General features: G+C 43.3%; 1 protein-coding gene across 3 annotated transcripts in view; it reads left to right on the top strand.

The window, feature by feature from the left end:
- Positions 1-19,202, top strand: part of LOC112265644 (CUE domain-containing protein 1) — a 62,207-nt gene continuing 43,005 nt past the window's right edge. Inside the window, exons 1-2 of one of the 3 annotated variants that reach the window (XM_024443160.2) lie at positions 1-255; positions 487-565. The gene's annotated coding sequence lies outside the window, so the exon portion shown is untranslated. Of the gene's footprint in view, positions 256-315; positions 445-486; positions 566-19,202 lie in introns of those variants that run through there. The other 2 variants (XM_024443161.2, XM_024443162.2) reach the window with 2 other exon arrangements.

Genomic DNA, 19,202 nt, shown 5'->3' with positions numbered 1-19,202 from the left:
TGGGACAACACGATGCAGGCTCTGTGCCCCAGACTGACAGACATTTTTTCTCTCCATTGCTCTGGTTTACTACTATTATCAACCAACATAAGGATAGTTTTGTGGACAGTTCTCTGTTGCAATAATTCGGACTATCAAAACACGGGCACTGAAGGGAGTCACCCACAATCTGTTTTTGTCAATAAAAAAAAACATTCACAGGAGAAATCACCGTCGTAGTTCCCCTTCGGAAACCATTTGTCTGCTTTTCAATTAGTAAGTAACATTAGCTACATTTGTTGTTTTCCAGCTAGCTAGCAAGTTATGCTATCAGGAATAACCACATTAGCTAACGCCAGCTAGATGCCAATTTGTTTTACTTGCTAAGTGATTTAAAACAGCCAACGAATGAACGTTTTAAGTGTTCTCAGTTTACGAAGATTATGAATATCTAAAGGACACTGGGTAAGGTGAACATTGATGGATTTTTCCATGTTTTCATTGTAGAATTGGGAGTCAGCGAGGCCCTAAGAACAGAAGCGTCCCAGGATTGCACCATGGCACATTTGTCACAGATAGAACAAGGGTTAGTTATAAACATATTTTGTTGTTACCCGCAGTTATCTAGCTAGTGAACAGAGATGTGCCTGCTTGTCTTAACTAAATGCTATCGTATTTGCATCATACTATTTATATGCACTACAGTATTTCAGCCAGCCAAATTATTGCAATGCCTACATCTCCAGTTTCCATTCCTTTCACACAATCCACTTAATTAAGCCAACGTTAGTTTGCATTCACTGATTTAGCAGACTAACGTTAGCTGTCCTCATGAGCAGTAAATGTTAGAGAATGTTTTAATATCATAAACTCAAATCCTAAACAAGCATATAAAGGTAACTGCCAAAATAAAGGAAACACTTGGGTAAAGGAGTGATACAAGGTATTATGAAAGTATTTGCTTTTAATTAAGCATTTAACATCCCATCATGCTTATGGTCAAGTATAACAATGCCCAGATTACCATTTTTTGGGGGCTATCATGGCTAGAAGAAGAGATCTCAGTGACTTTGAAAGAGGGGTCTCAAAGGAGCATAGGGGGTTTAAAGTGTGTCAGTCAGTCACCTGATCTCAACCCAATTGAACACTTATTTAGATTATGGAGCTGTGTCTGTTTTCCACCACTAACAACAAAATACCAAATTATGGAATTTCTTGTGGAAGAAGGGTAGAGTTCCAGACACTTGTAGAATCAATGCCAAGTCGCATTGAAGTTGTTCTGGCGGCTCGATGAAAATTACAGGCCTCTCTTATCTTTTTAAGTGGGAGAACTTGCATAATTGGTGGCTGACTAAATACTTTTTTGCCCCACTGTATGTAACCAAATGACGAAGATTAACGGTACATTTACTACTGATGACATATAATTGGAAAGTGCTAAAAAAAAATCAAAGAGCGAACAATTCACACAGGGAAACAATGAATGCGCATGAATTGGCGGGAGACAGTTGAGCCTGGGCTACTCAAAAAAAGAGACTCATCTTCGCCACACACCACTCCCCGTCTCAACTTTATTTACAGTGCCTTGCGAAAGTATTCGGCCCCCTTGAACTTTGCAACCTTTTGCAACATTTCAGACTTCAAACATAAAAATATAAAACTGTATTTTTTTGCGAAGAATCAACAACAAGTGGGACACAATCATGAAGTGGAACGACATTTATTGGATATTTCAAACTTTTTTAACAAATCAAAAACTGAAAAATTGGGCGTGCAAAATTATTCAGCCCCCTTAAGTTAATACTTTGTAGCGCCACCTTTTGCTGCGATTACAGCTGTAAGTCGCTTGGGGTATGTCTCTATCAGTTTTGCACATCGAGAGACTGAAATGTTTTCCCATTCCTCCTTGCAAAACAGCTCGAGCTCAGTGAGGTTGGATGGAGAGCATTTGTGAACAGCAGTTTTCAGTTCTTTCCACAGATTCTCGATTGGATTCAGGTCTGGACTTTGACTTGGCCCTTCTAACACCTGGATATGTTTATTTTTGAACCATTCCATTGTAGATTTTGCTTTATGTTTTGGATCATTGTCTTGTTGGAAGACAAATCTTCATCCCAGTCTCAGGTCTTTTGCAGACTCCATCAGGTTTTCTTCCAGAATGGTCCTGTATTTGGCTCCATCTATCTTCCCATCATTTTTAACCATCTTCCCTGTCCCTGCTGAAGAAAAGCAGGCCCAAACCATGATGCTGCCACCACCATGTTTGACAGTGGGGATGGTGTGGTCAGGGTGATGAGCTGTGTTGCTTTTACGCCAAACATAATGTTTTGCATTGTTGCCAAAAAGTTCAATTTTGGTTTCATCTGACCAGAGCACCTTCTTCCACATGTTTGGTGTGTCTCCCAGGTGGCTTGTGGCAAACTTTAAACAACACTTTTTATGGATATCTTTAAGAAATGGCTTTCTTCTTGCCACTCTTCCATAAAGGCCAGATTTGTGCAATATACGACTGATTGTTGTCCTATGGACAGAGTCTCCCACCTCAGCTGTAGATCTCTGCAGTTCATCCAGAGTGATCATGGGCCTCTTGGCTGCATCTCTGATCAGTCTTCTCCTTGTATGAGCTGAAAGTTTAGAGGAACGGCCAGGTCTTGGTAGATTTGCAGTGGTCTGATACTCCTTCCATTTCAATATTATCGCTTGCACAGTGCTCCTTGGGATGTTTAAAGCTTGGGAAATCTTTTTGTATCGAAATCCGGTTTTAAACTTCTTCACAACAGTATCTCGGACCTGCCTGGTGTGTTCCTTGTTCTTCATGATGCTCTCTGCGCTTTTAATGGACCTCTGAGACTATCACGGTGCAGGTGCATTTATACGGAGACTTGATGACACACAGGTGGATTGTATTTATCATCATTAGTCATTTAGGTCAACATTGGATCATTCAGAGATCCTCACTGAACGTCTGGAGAGAGTTTGCTGCACTGAAAGTAAAGGGGCTGAATAATTTTGCACGCCCAATTTTTCAGTTTTTGATTTGTTAAAAAGTTTGAAATATCAAAACCTAGGAAGAAACCTAGAGAGGAACCAGGCTATGTGGGGTGGCCAGTCCTCTTCTGGCTGTGCCGGGTGGAGATTATAACAGAACATGGCCAAGATGTTCAAATGTTCATAAATGACCAGCACGGTCGAATAATAATAAGGCAGAACAGTTGAAACTGGAGCAGCAGCACGGTCAGATGGACTGTGGACAGCAAGGAGTCATCATGTCAGGTAGTCCTGGGGCATGGTCCTAGGGCACAGGTCCTCCGAGAGAGAGAAAGAAAGAGAGAATTAGAGAGAGCATATGTGGGGTGGCCAGTCCTCTTCTGGCTGTGCCGGGTGGAGATTTTAACAGAACATGGCCAAGATGTTCAAATGTTCATAAATGAACAGCATGGTCGAATAATAATAAGGCAGAACAGATGAAACTGGAGCAGCAGCACGGCCAGGTGGACTGGGGACAGCAAGGAGTCATCATGTCAGGTAGTCCTGGGGCATGGTCCTAGGGCTCAGGTCCTCCGAGAGAGAGAAAGAAGGAGGGAATTAGAGAACGCACACTTAGATTCACACAGGACACCAAATACGACAGGAGAAGTACTCCAGATATAACAAACTGACCCTAGCCCCCCGACACAAACTACTGCAGCATAAATACTGGAGGCTGAGACAGGAGGGGTCAGGAGACACTGTGGCCCCATCCGAGGACACCCCCGGTCAGGGCCAAACAGGAAGGATATAACCCCACCCACTTTGCCAAAGCACAGCCCCCACACCACTAGAGGGATATCTTCAACCACCAGCTTACCATCCTGAGACAAGGCTGAGTATAGCCCACAAAGATCTCTGCCATGGCACAACCCAAGGGGGCGCCAACCCAGACAGGATGACCACATCAGTGAATCAACCCACTCAGGTGACGCACCCCTTCCAGGGACGGCATGAGAGAGCCCCAGTAAGCCAGTGACTCAGCCCCTGTAATAGGGTTAGAGGCAGAGAATCCCAGTGGAAAGAGGGGAACCGGCCAGGCAGAGACAGCAAGGGCGGTTCGTTGCTCCAGAGCCTTTCCGTTCACCTTCCCACTCCTGGGCCAGACTACACTCAATCATATGACCCACTGAAGAGATGAGTCTTCAGTAAAGACTTAAAGGTTTGAGACCGAGTTTGCGTCTCTGACATGGGTAGGCAGACCGTTCCATAAAAATGGAGCTCTATAGGAGAAAGCCCTGCCTCCAGCTGTTTGCTTAGAAATTCTAGGGACAATTAGGAGGCCTGCGTCTTGTGACCGTAGCGTACGTGTAGGTATGTACGGCAGGACCAAATCAGAGAGATAGGTAGGAGCAAGCCCATGTAATGCTTTGTAGGTTAGCAGTAAAACCTTGAAATCAGCCCTTGCTTTGACAGGAAGCCAGTGTAGAGAGGCTAGCACTGGAGTAATATGATCACATTTTTTGGTTCTAGTCAGGATTCTAGCAGCCGTATTTAGCACTAACTGAAGTTTATTTAGTGCTTTATCCAGGTAGCCGGAAAGTAGAGCATTGCAGTAGTCTAACCTAGAAGTGACAAAAGCATGGATTCATTTTTCTGCATCATTTTTGGACGGAATGTTTCTGATTTTTGCAATGTTACGTAGATGGAAAAAGCTGTCCTTGAAATTGTCTTGATATGTTCTTCAAAAGAGAGATCAGGGTCCAGAGTAACGCCGAGGTCCTTTACAGTTTTATTTGAGACGACTCTACAACCATTAAGATTAATTGTCAGATTCAACAGAAGATCTCTTTGTTTCTTGGGACCTAGAACAAGCATCTCTGTTTTGTCTGAGTTTAAAAGTAGAAAGTTTACAGCCATCCACTTCCTTATGTCTGAAACACATGCTTCTTAGCAAGGGCAATTTTGGGGCTTCACCATGTTTCATTGAAATGTACAGCTGTGTGTCATCCGCATAGCAGTGAAAGTTAACATTTTGTTTTCGAATAACATCCCCAAGAGGTAAAATATATAGTGAAAACAATAGTGGTCCTAAAACGGAACCTTGAGGAACACCAAAATTTACAGTTGATTTGTCAGAGGACAAACCATTCACAGAGACAAACTGATATCTTTCCGACAGATAAGATCTAAACCAGGCCAGAACTTATCTGTGTAGACCAATTTGGGTTTCCAATCTCTCCAAAAGAATGTGGTGATCGATGGTATCAAAAACAGCACTAAGGTCTAGGAGCACGAGGACAGATGCAGAGCCTCGGTCCGATGCCATTAAAATGTCATTTACCACCTTCACAAGTGCCGTCTCAGTGCTATGATGGGGTCTAAAACCAGACTGAAGCATTTCGTATACATTGTTTGTCTTCAGGAAGATGTAAGTTGCTGCGCAACAGCCTTTTCTAAAAATTTTGAGAGGAATGGAAGATTCGATATAGGCCGATAGTTTTTTATATTTTCTGGGTCTAGGTTTGGCTTTTTCAAGAGAGGCTTTATTACTGCCACTTTTAGTAATTTGGTACACATCCGGTGGATAGAGAGCCGTTTATTATGTTCAACATAGGAGGGCCAAGCACAGGTAGCAGCTCTTTCAGTAGTTTAGTTGGAATAGGGTCCAGTATGCAGCTTGAAGGTTTAGATGCCATGATTATTTTCATCATTGTGTCAAGAGATATAGTACTAAAACAATTGAGCGTCTCGCTTGATCCTAGGTCCTGGGAGAGTTGTGCAGACTCAGGACAACTGAGCTTTGAAGGAATACGCAGATTTAAAGAGGAGTCCGTAATTTGCTTTCTAATAATCATAATCTTTTCCTCAAAGAAGTTCATGAATTTATCACTGCTAAAGTGAAAGTCATCCTCTCTTGGGGAATGCTGCTTTTTAGTTAGCTTTGCGACAGTATCAAAAAGGAATTTCGGATTGTTCTTATTTTCCTCAATTAAGTTAGAAAAATAGGATGATCGAGCAGCAGTAAGGGCTCTTCGGTACTGCACGGTACTGTCTTTCCAAGCTAGTCGGAAGACTTCCAGTTTGGTGTGGCGCCATTTCCGTTCCAATTTTCTGGAAGCTTGCTTCAGAGCTCGGGTATTTTCTGTGTACCAGGGAGCTAGTTTCTTATGAGAAATGATTTTAGTTTTTAGGGGTGCAGCTGCATCTAGGGTATTGCGCAAGGTTAAATTGAGTTCCTCAGTTAGGTGGTTAACTGATTTTTGTCCTCTGGCGTCCTTGGGTAGACAGAGGGAATCTGGAAGGACATCAAGGAATCTTTGTGTTGTCTGTGAATTTATAGCACAACTTTTGATGTTCCTTGGTTGGGGTCTGAGCAGATTATTTGTTGCAATTGCAAACGTAATAAAATGGTGGTCCGATAGTCCAGGATTATGAGGAAAAACATTAAGATCCACAACATTTATTCCATGGGACAAAACTAGGTCCAGCGTATGACTGTGACAGTGAGTGGGTCCAGAGACATGTTGGACAAAACCCACTGAGTCGATGATGGCTCCGAAAGCCTTTTGGAGTGGGTCTGTGGACTTTTCCATGTGAATATTAAAGTCACCAAAGATTAGAATATTATCTGCTATGACTACAAGGTCCGATAGGAATTCAGGGAACTCAGTGAGGACCGCTGTATATGGCCCAGGAGGCCTGTAAACAGTAGCTATAAAAAGTGATTGAGTAGGCTGCATAGATTTCATGACTAGAAGCTCAAAAGACGAAAACGTCTTTTTTTTTTTTGTAAATTGAAATTTGCTATCGTAAATGTTAGCAACACCTCCGCCTTTGCGGGATGCACGGGGGATATGGTCACTAGTGTAGCCAGGAGGTGAGACCTCATTTAATACAGTAAATTCATCAGGCTTAAGCCATGTTTCAGTCAGGCCAATCACATCAAGATTATGATCAGTGATTATTACATTGCTATATAGTGCTTTAGTAATTACATTGTTATTACATTGCTATATAGTGCTTTAGTAATTACATTGTTATTACATTGCTATATAGTGCTTTAGTAATTACATTGTTATTACATTGCTATATAGTACTTTAGTAATTACACCGTTATTACATTGCTATATAGTGCTTTAGTAATTACATTGTTATTACATTGCTATATAGTGCTTTAGTAATTACATTGTTATTACATTGCTATAGAGTACTTTAGTATTACATTGTTATTACATTGCTATATAGTGCTTTAGTAATTACATTGTTATTACATTGCTATAGAGTACTTTAGTATTACATTGTTATTACATTGCTATATAGTGCTTTAGTATTACATTGCTATATAGTGCTTTAGTAATTACACCGTTATTACATTGCTATATAGTGCTTTAGTAATTACACCGTTATTACATTGCTATATACTACTTTAGTAATTACACTGTTATTACATTGCTATATAGTACTTTAGTAATTGCACTGTTATTGCATACTAATGAAGTTGAGTGGTGTCAGTTATTTAAATGTTTATTTCTATCTCCATTGAAACCCCCATAACCTCTGGGTCTCTGTCTCCCACAAGGCCAATGGTCTGTTCATCCATGGGATGATCAGAGTTAAATACTGATGGAGGAGGAGGCATGTTAAAAAACCTGACCCCATCTTCTCCTTTACGTCTGCTTGTTCCAGACAGCTGCTACCACACCCTTCCCCCTTCACAGTGTCCCCAGTTTGCAAATGGCTCCTGAGTCCTGACCCTCTGTTTGGCCCTCCCTGGGGATGCTGGGAAAGGCAGTCAGACGGGCCCTTCTCCCTTGTTGTCCTCCTCCTATGTCACCCCACGGTAATCGTCAGTGGTCATGTGATGCCACATGGGAACGTTCTCCTCTATCCCAGAGTTCTGTGTGGATAAGGGGATGAAAGGGTTGGGCGGGGACCCATTGACAAGTATGGTCGGTCTATGGGCTGTTACTACCTGCTGTAGCCCTACATCGATTTAATCTCTCTGCTTTATCATGAAATCTTTCAGTAAGTCTTAGTAGCCATGGTATTAGCATGCAACTTTTGACTGTGGAAAGTTTTCTATCACTTTCTTCTGTGTTTAAAACAACTTAATATAAAGGTGCTTTCTGCTTCGACAGTAAAAAATAAACATGCCATTTATTTGCCATTTCATTAAAGGGTATCTCAAGCGCACTCTTCCCTGGGTTGTGTTGGGTGAAATTAGATCCATGAATCATCTCAGTGAGTTGTTCAACTCCTTCCCTGGGGTAGTAGGAGGTAAAAACTGACAGATGGCCCAGAAAGGGCCTGCTATTACCATTATTGTCATTAGTTTTATAACGTGTGTTCAGATGCAGCAGGCACACACATTTAAGGCTTCCAAGAAGACAGGAAGAGGAGGACGACAAATGGGAGAGGGAGGGTTGGTTGAAATTGCCAATAACACTTTTACTGACACCGATGTGCCCTCCACTCACTCACTCACTCACTCACTCACTCACTCACTCACTCACTCACTCACTCACTCACTCACTCACTCACTCACTCACTCACTCAGTCAAGCACTCTCTAACATTATATCTCTCGCTCTGCTCCCTCATTCACTCACTCTCTTCCTCCTCTGTTCCCAGAACCAGGTCATTGAACAGGAGGATTATGGGTTGTCACTGTCACAGTAGTCACTATGCTTTGGTTCAGTGCCCCGTTGTCTCTGATTTGTCTGTCCCACTCCCATCATGCTTATGGGTCACAAATGATTACTGTAATTGGTTCAGGAAGGCAGGCAGCGCTTTTTCTTCTTTTCCTATGTTTTTATTTTTTACCTCTAGAAGTTGAAAGAATTCACCAATCCTACGCTGCTGTTCAAAACATTTTATTGGTTGTGTACATGTATTTTGCAGGTGCAGTGAAATCCTTATGTTTCTAGCTCCAACAGGGCAGTATACACTGAGTGTACAAAACCTTAGGAACACCTTCCTAATATTGAGATGCATCCCCTTTTGCCTTCAGAACAGCTTCAATTGGTCAGGGCATGGACCATACAAGGTGTTAAAAAGCGTTCCACAGGGATGCTGGCCCATGTTGACTCCATTGCTTCCAACAGTTGTGTGAAGTTGGCTGGATGTCCTTTGGGTGGTGGACCATTCTTGATACACGGGACACTGTTGAGCATGAAAAACCCGGCAGCGTTGCAGTTCTTGACACGCTCAAATTATTGTGCCTGGCGCCTATTACCATACCCCGTTCAAAGGCACCTACGTCTTTTGTCTTTCCTATCCACCCTCTGAATGGCACACATACATAATCCATTTCTCAAGCCTTAAAATTCCTTCTTTAACTTAACCTCTCCTCCCCTTCATCTACAACGGGTATTCCCAAACTGAGGTACAATGCCATCGGGGGTACGCCAAATAAAAATGTGATTCACATTTAAAAAAATATTTATACATATTTTTTTATTCATTTCTTCACATTTTCAAACAGTACATTTATATTTTGCAACAGGGCTATACATTTGGGCGAGTTTTTTTTCTCACCTGAGTAGCCTCGTTTCACTGCCAAAAGTAAAATTAAACCATCTAGTATTCAGCGAAACAACAACACAATGTCAAATACTGGTAGCCTCGTCAAATAATTAACATCCAATCACATTAACCGTTACTCTCTCACAGGAAACCTTCACTCTTGCGCAGATATTTCGAATCTAAACATGACAATTTGAAAAATAAGCCACAGGAGTTTTTTGAGCGAGAATAAAGACGACTTTCGAGTAGTAAGACGTATAAAAGCATCAGATACCATTAATAAGAAGGGGCTAGAAGCATCTTATATGGTGAGCTACTGAGTGGCTAGGACAGGCAACCGCATACTATTGTGGAGGATTTAATTCTTCCTGCTGCCATGGATATGGCTGGGGCAATGCTGGGGGGAAAGGCCCAAAAAACTATACAGACAATATCTTCATCAAACTACACTGTTTCACGACGCATCAGTGACATGGCAGGAGATGTTTTGAAACAATTACTGCTTCGCATACAAGCCAGTGAATTATATGCGTTACAGCTGGATGAGTCAACAGATGTGGCAGGCCTGGCACAGCTCTTGGTATATGTCCGTTATGTTTATGGGGGGTCAATTAAGGAAGACATCCTCTTCTGCAAACCACTGGAAACCAGGACAACATGAGGATATTTTTTAAAGTACTGGGCAGCTTTGTGGCATCAAATGGACTTTGGTGGTCAAGATGTGTTGGTATCTGTACTAATGGCGCAAAAGCCATGACAGGGAGTCATAGTGGAGTGGTAACGTGCGGGCAAGCAGTTGCTCCCGATTGCACTTGGGTACATCCACCGAGAGGCTCTTGCTGCCAAGGGAATGGTTAACTTTGTTAATATACTCTTGTGTATTTTCTGCACAATGCAATGATATGGGTAGCGACCATGTAACGCTTTTACAACATACAGAAGTGCGCTGGTCATCAAGGGGCAAAGTATTGACACATTTTTTTGAATTGAGAGACGAGCTTAAAGTTTTCTTTACTGACCATCATTTTCACCTGTCTGACAGCTTGCATGTTGAGTTTCTCACACGACTGGCCTATCTGGGTGATGTTTTTTCTTGCCTGAATGATCTGAATCTAGGATTACAGGGACTCTCTGCAATATAGTCAATGTGCAGGACAAAATTGAGGCTATGATTAAGAAGTTGGAGCTCTTCTCTGTCTGCATTAACAAGTACAACACACAGGTCTTTCCATCATTGTATGATTTTTTTGTGTGCAAATGAATTCAAACTTACGGACAATGTCAATTGTGATATAGCGAAGCACCCGAGTGAGCTGGGTGCGCAATAACACAAGTACTTTCCCAAAATGGACGACACAAACAACTGGATTCGTTATTCTTTTCATGCCCTGCCTCCAGTCCACTTACCAATATCTGAACAAGAGAGCCTCATCAAAATTACAACAAGCTGTTCTGTGAAAATTGAGTTGAATCAGAAGCCACTGCCAGATTTCTGGATTGGGCTGCACTCAAGAGTTTCTTGCCTTGGAAAATCGCGCTGTTAAGACACTGATGCCCTTTGCAACCGCGTACCTATGTGAAAGTGGATTCTCGACCCTCACTAGCATGAAAACTAAATACAGTCACAGACTGTGTGTGGAAAATTATTTAAGACTGAGACTCTCTCCAATACAACCCAACATTGCACAGTTACAGTGGGGAGAACAAGTATTTAATACACTGCCGATTTCGCAGGTTTTCCTACTTACAAAGCATGTAGAGGTCTGTAATTTTTATCATAGGTACACTTCAACTGTGAGAGATGGAATCTAAAACAAAAATCCAGAAAATCACATTGTATGATTTTGAAGTAATTAATTTGCGTTTTATTGCATGACATAAGTATTTGATCACCTACCAACCAGTAAGAATTCCGGCTCTCACAGACCTGTTAGTTTTTCTTTAATAAGCCTTCCTGTTCTCCACTCATTACCTGTATTAACTGCACATGTTTGAACTCATTACCTGAATAAAAGACACCTGTCCACACACTCAATCAAACAGACTCCAAACTCTCCACAATGGCCAAGACCAGAGAGCTGTGTAAGGACATCAGGGATAAAATTGTAGACCTGCACAAGGCTAGGATGGGCTACAGGACAATAGGCAAGCAGCTTGGTGAGAAGGGAACAGCTGTTGGCGCAATTATTAGAAAATGGAAAACGTTCAAGATGACGGTCAATCACCCTCGGTCTGGGGCTCCATGCAGGATATCACCTCGTGGGGCATCAATGATCATGAGGAAGGTGAGGGATCAGCCCAGAATCTGGTCAAGCAGAACCTGGTCAATGACCTGAAGAGAGCTGGGACCACAGTCTCAAAGAAAACCATTAGTAACACACTACGCCATCATGGATTAAAATCCTGCAGTGCACGCAAGGTCCCCCTGCTCAAGCCAGCACATGTCCAGGCCCGTCTGACGTTTGCCAATGACCATCTGAATGATCCAGAGGAGGAATGGAAGAATGTCGTGTGGTCTGATGAGACAAAAATAGAGCTTTTTGGTCTAAACTCCACTCGCCGTGTTTGGAGGAAGAAGAAGGATGAGTACAACCCCAAGAACACCATCCCAACCGTGAAGCATGGAGGTGGAAACATCATTCTTTGGGGATGCTTTTCTGCAAAGGGGAGAGGACGACTGCACCGTTTTGTGGGGAGGATGGATGGGGCCATGTATCGCGAGATCTTGGCCAACAACCTCCTTCCCTCAGTAAGAGCATTGAAGATGGGTCGTGGCTGGGTCTTCCAGCATGACAACGACACAAAACACACAGCCAGGGCAACGAAGGAGTGGCTCCGTAAGAAGCATCTCAAGGTCTTGGAGTGGCCTAGCCAGTCTCCAGACCTGAACCCAATAGAAAATCTTTGGAGGGAGCTGAAAGTCCGTATTGCCCAGCGACAGCCCCGAAACCTGAAGCATCTGGAGAAGGTCTGTATGGAGGACTGGGCCAAAATTCCTGCTGCAGTGTGTGCAAACCTGGTCAAGAACTACAGGAAACGTATGATCTCTGTAATTGCAAACAAAGGTTTCTGTACCAAATATTAATTTTGCTTTTCTGATGTATCAAATACTTATGTCATGCAATAAAATGCAAATTAATTACTTAAAAATAATACAATGTGATTCTCTGGATTTTTGTTTTAGATTCCGTCTCACAGTTGAAGTGTACTTATGATAAAAATTACAGAACTCTACATGCTTTGTAAGTAGGAAAACCCGCAAAATCGGCAGTGTATCAAATACTTGTTCTCCCCACTGTATGTGCATCCTTTCAAGCACACCCTTCTCATTAACCTGAGTTATTCACAATTTTTTATGAACAAATAAGGTTTTATATGTAAGATGGCTAAGTAAAGAGCAGAATTATTGTATTATCTTATTATTTGTGCCCTTGTCCTATAAGAGCTCTTTGTCACTTTCCACGAGCTGGGTTGTGACAAAACCTCACACTCATTCTTATGTTTAATAAATGTATCATATAGTGTGTGTGGCAGGCTTACAATGATGGCAAAAAAACATTTGAGAGTGCGCTGACCCTGGTGCTAGAGGGGGTACGCAGCTGGAGGTTGAATGTTTGAAGGGGTACGGGACTATAAAAAGTTTGGGAACCACTGATCTACACTGATTGAAGTGGATTTAGCAAGTGACTTCAATAATGGATTCACCTGGATTCACAGGGTCAATCTGTCATGGAAAGAACAGGTGTTACTAATGTTTTGAAACATACAGGAACTCAAATCCTTCTGTTCACCTGATTTAGAATTCCTCACAATCAAATGTAGACCGCATTATCTACCAAGAGAATTCTCTTCGATTATAATCACAGCCGTATATATCCCCCCCCCAAGCAGACACATCGATGGCTCTGAACGAACTTTATTTAACTCTCTGCAAACTGGAAACGATTTATCCGGAGGCTGCATTCATTGTAGCTGGGGATTTTAACAAGGCTAATCTGAAAACAAGACTCCCTAAATTTTATCAGCATATCGATTGCGCAACCAGGGGTGGAAAGACCCTGGATCATTGTTACTCTAACTTCCGCAACGCATATAAGGCCCTGCCCCGCCCCCTTTCGGAAAAGCTGACCACGACTCCATTTTGTTGATCCCTGCCTACAGACAGAAACTAAAACAAGAAGCTCCCACGCTGAGGTCTGTCCAACGCTGGTCCGACCAAGCTGACTCCACACTCCAAGACTGCTTCCATCACGTGGACTGGGAGATGTTTCGTATTGCGTCAGACAACAACATTGACGAATACGCTGATTCGGTGTGCGAGTTCATTAGAACGTGCGTTGAAGATGTCGTTCCCATAGCAACGATTAAAACATTCCCTAACCAGAAACCGTGGATTGATGGCAGCATTCGTGTGAAACTGAAGGCACGAACCACTGCTTTTAATCAGGGCAAGGTGTCTGGTAACCTGGCTGAATACAAACAGTGCAGCTATTCCCTCCGCAAGGCTATCAAACAAGCTAAGCGCCAGTACAGAGACATACAGAGAATCTCAATTCAACGGCTCAGACACAAGAGGCATGTGGCAGGGTCTACAGTCAATCACGGACTACAGGAAGAAACCCAGCCCAGTCACGGACCAGGATGTCTTGCTCCCAGGCAGACTAAATAACTTTTTGCCCGCTTTGAGGACAATACAGTGCCACTGACACGGCCTGCAACGGAAACATGCGGTCTCTCCTTCACTGCAGCCGAAGTGAGTAAGACATTTAAACGTGTTAACCCTCGCAAGGCTGCAGGCCCAGACGGCATCCCCAGCCGCGCCCTCAGAGCATGCGCAGACCAGCTGGCCGGTGTGTTTACGGACATATTCAATCAATCCCTATACCAGTCTGCTGTTCCCACATGCTTCAAGAGGGCCACCATTGTTCCTGTTCCCAAGAAAGCTAAGGTAACTGAGCTAAACGACTACCGCCCCGTAGCACTCACATCCGTCATCATGAAGTGCTTTGAGAGACTAGTCAAGGACCATATCACCTCCACCCTACCTGACACCCTTGACCCACTCCAATTTGCTTACCGCCCAAATAGGTCCACAGACGATGCAATCTCAACCACACTGCACACTGCCCTAACCCATCTGGACAAGAGGAATACCTATGTGAGAATGCTGTTCATCGACTACAGCTCGGCATTCAACACCATAGTACCCTCCAAGCTCGTCATCAAGCTCGAGACCCTGGGTCTCGACCCCGCCCTGTGCAACTGGGTACTGGACTTCCTGACGGGCCGCCCCCAGGTGGTGAGGGTAGGCAACAACATCTCCTCCCCGCTGATCGTCAACACTGGGGCCCCACAAGGGTGCGTTCTGAGCCCTCTCCTGTACTCCCTGTTCACCCACGACTGCGTGGCCATGCACGCCTCCAACTCAATCATCAAGTTTGCGGACGACACAACAGTGGTAGGCTTGATTACCAACAACGACGAGACGGCCTACAGGGAGGAGGTGAGGGCCCTCGGAGTGTGGTGTCAGGAAAATAACCTCACACTCAACGTCAACAAAACTAAGGAGATGATTGTGGACTTCAGGAAACAGCAGAGGGAACACCCCCATCCACATCGATGGAACAGTAGTGGAGAGGGTAGCAAGTTTTAAGTTCCTCGGCATACACATCACAGACAAACTGAATTGGTCCACTCACACAGACAGCATCGTGAGGAAGGCGCAGCAGCGCCTCTTCAACCTCAGGAGGCTGAAGAAATTCGGCTTGTCACCAAAAGCACTCACAAACTTCTACAGATGCACAATCGAGAGCATCCTGGCGGGCTGTATCACCGCCTGGTATGGCAACTGCACCGCCCTCAACCGTAAGGCTCTCCAGAGGGTAGTGAGGTCTGCACAACGCATCACCGGGGGCAAACTACCTGCCCTCCAGGACACCTACACCACCCGATGCTACAGGAAGGCCATAAAGATCATCAAGGACATCAACCACCCGAGCCACTGCCTGTTCACCCCGCTGCCATCCAGAAGGCGAGGTCAGTACAGGTGCATCAAAGCTGGGACCGAGAGACTGAAAAACAGCTTCTATCTCAAGGCCATCAGACTGTTAAACAGCCACCACTAACATTGAGTGGCTACTGCCAACACACTGTCAATGACACTGACTCTACTCCAGCCACTTTAATCATGGGAATTGATGGGAAATGATGTAAATATATCACTAGCCACTTTAAACAATGCTACCTTATATAATGTTACTTACCCTACATTGTTCATCTCATATGCATACGTTGATACTGTACTCTATATCATCGACTGCATCCTTATGTAATACATGTATCACTAGCCACTTTAACTATGCCACTTGGTTTACATACTTATCTCATATGTATATACTGTACTCGATATCATCTACTGTATCTTGCCTATGCTGCTCTGTACCATCACTCATTCATATATCCTTATGTACATATTCTTTATCCCCTTACACTGTGTATGACAGTTTTTTTTTTTGGAATTGTTAGTTAGATTACTTGCTCGTTATTACTGCATTGTCGGAACTAGAAGCACAAGCATTTCGCTACACTCGCATTAACATCTGCTAACCATGTGTATGTGACAAATAAAATTTGATTTGATTTGATTTGATTTTTGTACGAATCAAATTTTATTTGTCACATGCGCCGAATACAACAGGTGTAGACTTTACCGTGAAATTCTAACTTACAAGCCCATAACCAACAATGCAGTTTAAGAAATAGGGTAAAATATTATTTACTAAATTAACAAAAGTAAAAAAAATTATAAAAATAATCAAAGTAACACAAGAAAATTACATAACAATAACAAGAAAATATACAGGTGGTACCGGTACTAAGTCAATGTGCGTGGATACAGGTTAGTCTAGGTAATTTGTAAAGTGACTATGCATAGATAATAAACAGCGAATAGCAGCAGTGTAAAAACAATGGGGGGGGGGTGTTAATTTAAATAGTCCGGGTGGCCATTTGATGAATTGTTCAGCAGTCTTATAGCTTGGAGGTAGAAGCTGTTAAGAAGCCTTTTGGTCTATATGGTTCCTGGATGTCAGAGAGCTTGGCCCCAGTGATGTACTGGGTCTTATGCACTACTCTCTGCAGCGACTTATGGTCAAATGCAGAGCAGTTGCCATACCAGGCAGTGATGCAACTGATCAGGATACTCTCGATGGTACAGCTGTAGAACTGTTTGAGGATCTGGGGACCCATGTCAAATCTTTTCAGTCTCCTGGAAAAGGTGTTGTCGTGCCCTCTTCACAACTGTCTTGGTGTGTTTGGACCATGATAGTTTGTTGGTGATGTGGACACCAAGGAACTTGAAACTCTCGACCCGCTCCACTTCAGCCTCGTCAATGTTAATGCGGGCCTGTTCGGCACTTCTTCTTTTCCAGTAGTCCACAATCAGCTCCTTTGTCTTGCTCACATTGAGGGAGAGGTTGTTGTCCTGGCACCACACCGCCAGGTCTCTGACCTCCTCCTTATAGGCTGTCTCATCGTTGTCGTTGATCAGGCCTACCACTGTTGTGCCGTCAGCAAACTTAATGATGGTGTTGGAGTCGTGTTTGGCCACACAGTTGTGGGTGAATAGGGAGTACAGGAGGGGGACTAAGCATGCACCCCTGAGGGGCCCCAGTGTTGAGGATCAGCGTGGCAGGTGTTGTTGCCAACCCTTATCACCTGGGGGTGGCCTGTCAGGAAGTCCAGGATCCAGTTGGAGAGGGAGGAGTTTAGTCCCAGGATCCTAAGATGATTTTTGTGGGAACTATGATGTTGAATGCTAAGCTGTAGTCAATGAACAGCATTCTCACATTGGTGTTCCTTTTGTCCAGGTGGGAAAGGGCAGAGTGGAGTGCGATTGAGATTGCGTCGTCTGTGGATTTGTTGGGGTGGTATGCGAATTGGAGTAGGTCTAGGGTTTCCGGCATGATGGTGTTGATTTGAGCCATGACCAGTCTTTCATGGCTACTAACCTGAGTGCTACAGGGCGGTAATCATTTAGGCAGGTTACCTTTGCTTTCTTGGGCACAGGGACTATGGTGGTCTGTTTGAAACATGTAGGTATTACAGACTCGGTTAGGGAGAGGTTGAAAATGACAGTGAAGTTGTTTAAAAAAAAAAAATCCAATAATGTTTTTACTGACACTGATGTGTCTCGAAGCGAGCATAAAAGGCATTTAGATTCGTCGGGTAGGCTCGCGTCACTGGACAGCTCGCGGCTGGGTTTCCTTTTGTAGTATGTAATATTTTTCAAGCCCTGACACATCCAACGAGCGCTAGAGTAGTAGTAGGATTCAATCTTAGTCCTGTATTGATGCTTTGCTTGTTTGATGGTTTGTCTGAGGGCTTTGCAGGATTTCTTATAAGCGTCCGGATTAGTGTCCCACTCCTTGAAAGCAGCAGCCCCAGCCTTTAGCTCAGTGCGGATGTTGCCTGTAATCCATGACTTCTGGTTGGGATATGTACGTACGTGTGGGGACAACGTTGTCGATGCACTTACTGATGAAGCCAATGACTGAGGTGGTATACTCCTCAATGCCATTGGATGAATCCCGGAACATATTCCAGTGTGTGCTAGCAAAACAGTCCTGTAGCGTAGCATCCGCATCATCTGACCACTTCCGTATTAAGCAAGTCACTGGTACTTCCTGCTTTAGTTTTTGCTTGTAAGCAGGAATCAGGAGGATAGAATTATGGTCAGATTTGCCAAATGGAGGGAGAGGGAAAGCTTTGTATGTCTCTGTGTGTGGAGTAAAGGTGGTCTAGAGTTTTTTTCCCACTGGTTGCACATGTGACATGCTGGTAGAAATGAGGTAAAATGGATTTAAGTTTGCCTGCATTAAAGTCCCCGACCACTAGGAGTGCCGCTTCTGGATGAGCATTTTCTTGTTTGCTTATGCCCTTACACAGCTATTTGAGTGCGGTCTTTGTGTCAGCATCAGTTTGTGGTGGTAAATAGACGGCTACGAATAATATAGATGAGAACCCTCTTGGTAGATAGTGTGGTCTAGCTTATCATGAGGTATTCTACCATGCTTATAGGGAAGGACACTCAACAAGCACAGCACTTACTTACACAAATGACTGATGATTGGCTGAGAGAAATTGATGATAAAAGGATTGTGGGGGCTGTCTTGTTAGACTTCAGTGCAGCTTTTGACATTATTGATCATAGTCTGCTGCTGGAAAAATGTATGTGTTATGGATTTACACCCCCAGCTATAATGTGGATAAAGAGTTACTTGTCTAACAGAACACAGAGGGTGTTCTTTAATGGACGTCTTTCAAATATAATCCAGTTAGAATCAGGAATTCCCCAGGGTAGCTGTTTAGGCCCCTTAATTTTTTACATTTTTACTAACGACATGCCACTGACTTTGAGTAAAGCCAGAGTTTCTATGTATGCGGATGACTCAACACTATACACGTCAGCTACTACAGCGACTGAAATGACTGCAACACTCAATAAAGAGCTGCAGTTAGTTTGAGTGGGTGGCAAGGAATAAGTTAGCCCTAAATATTTCTAAAACTAAAAGCATTGTATTTGTAATTAAACACTCACTAAACCCTAAACCTCACCTTAATATTGTAATAAATAATGTGGAAATTGAGCAAGCTGAGATGACTAAACTGCTTGGAGTAACACTAGATTGTAAACTGTTATGGTCCAAAAATATTGACGCAGTAGTAGCT

The sequence above is a fragment of the Oncorhynchus tshawytscha genome, linkage group LG13, assembly GCF_018296145.1.
Source record: "Oncorhynchus tshawytscha isolate Ot180627B linkage group LG13, Otsh_v2.0, whole genome shotgun sequence".
In the NCBI taxonomy this organism is placed as follows: domain Eukaryota; kingdom Metazoa; phylum Chordata; class Actinopteri; order Salmoniformes; family Salmonidae; genus Oncorhynchus; species Oncorhynchus tshawytscha.
Note: the sequence above shows the minus strand (reverse complement) of the source record. Positions and strands in the feature narration are given on the sequence as shown.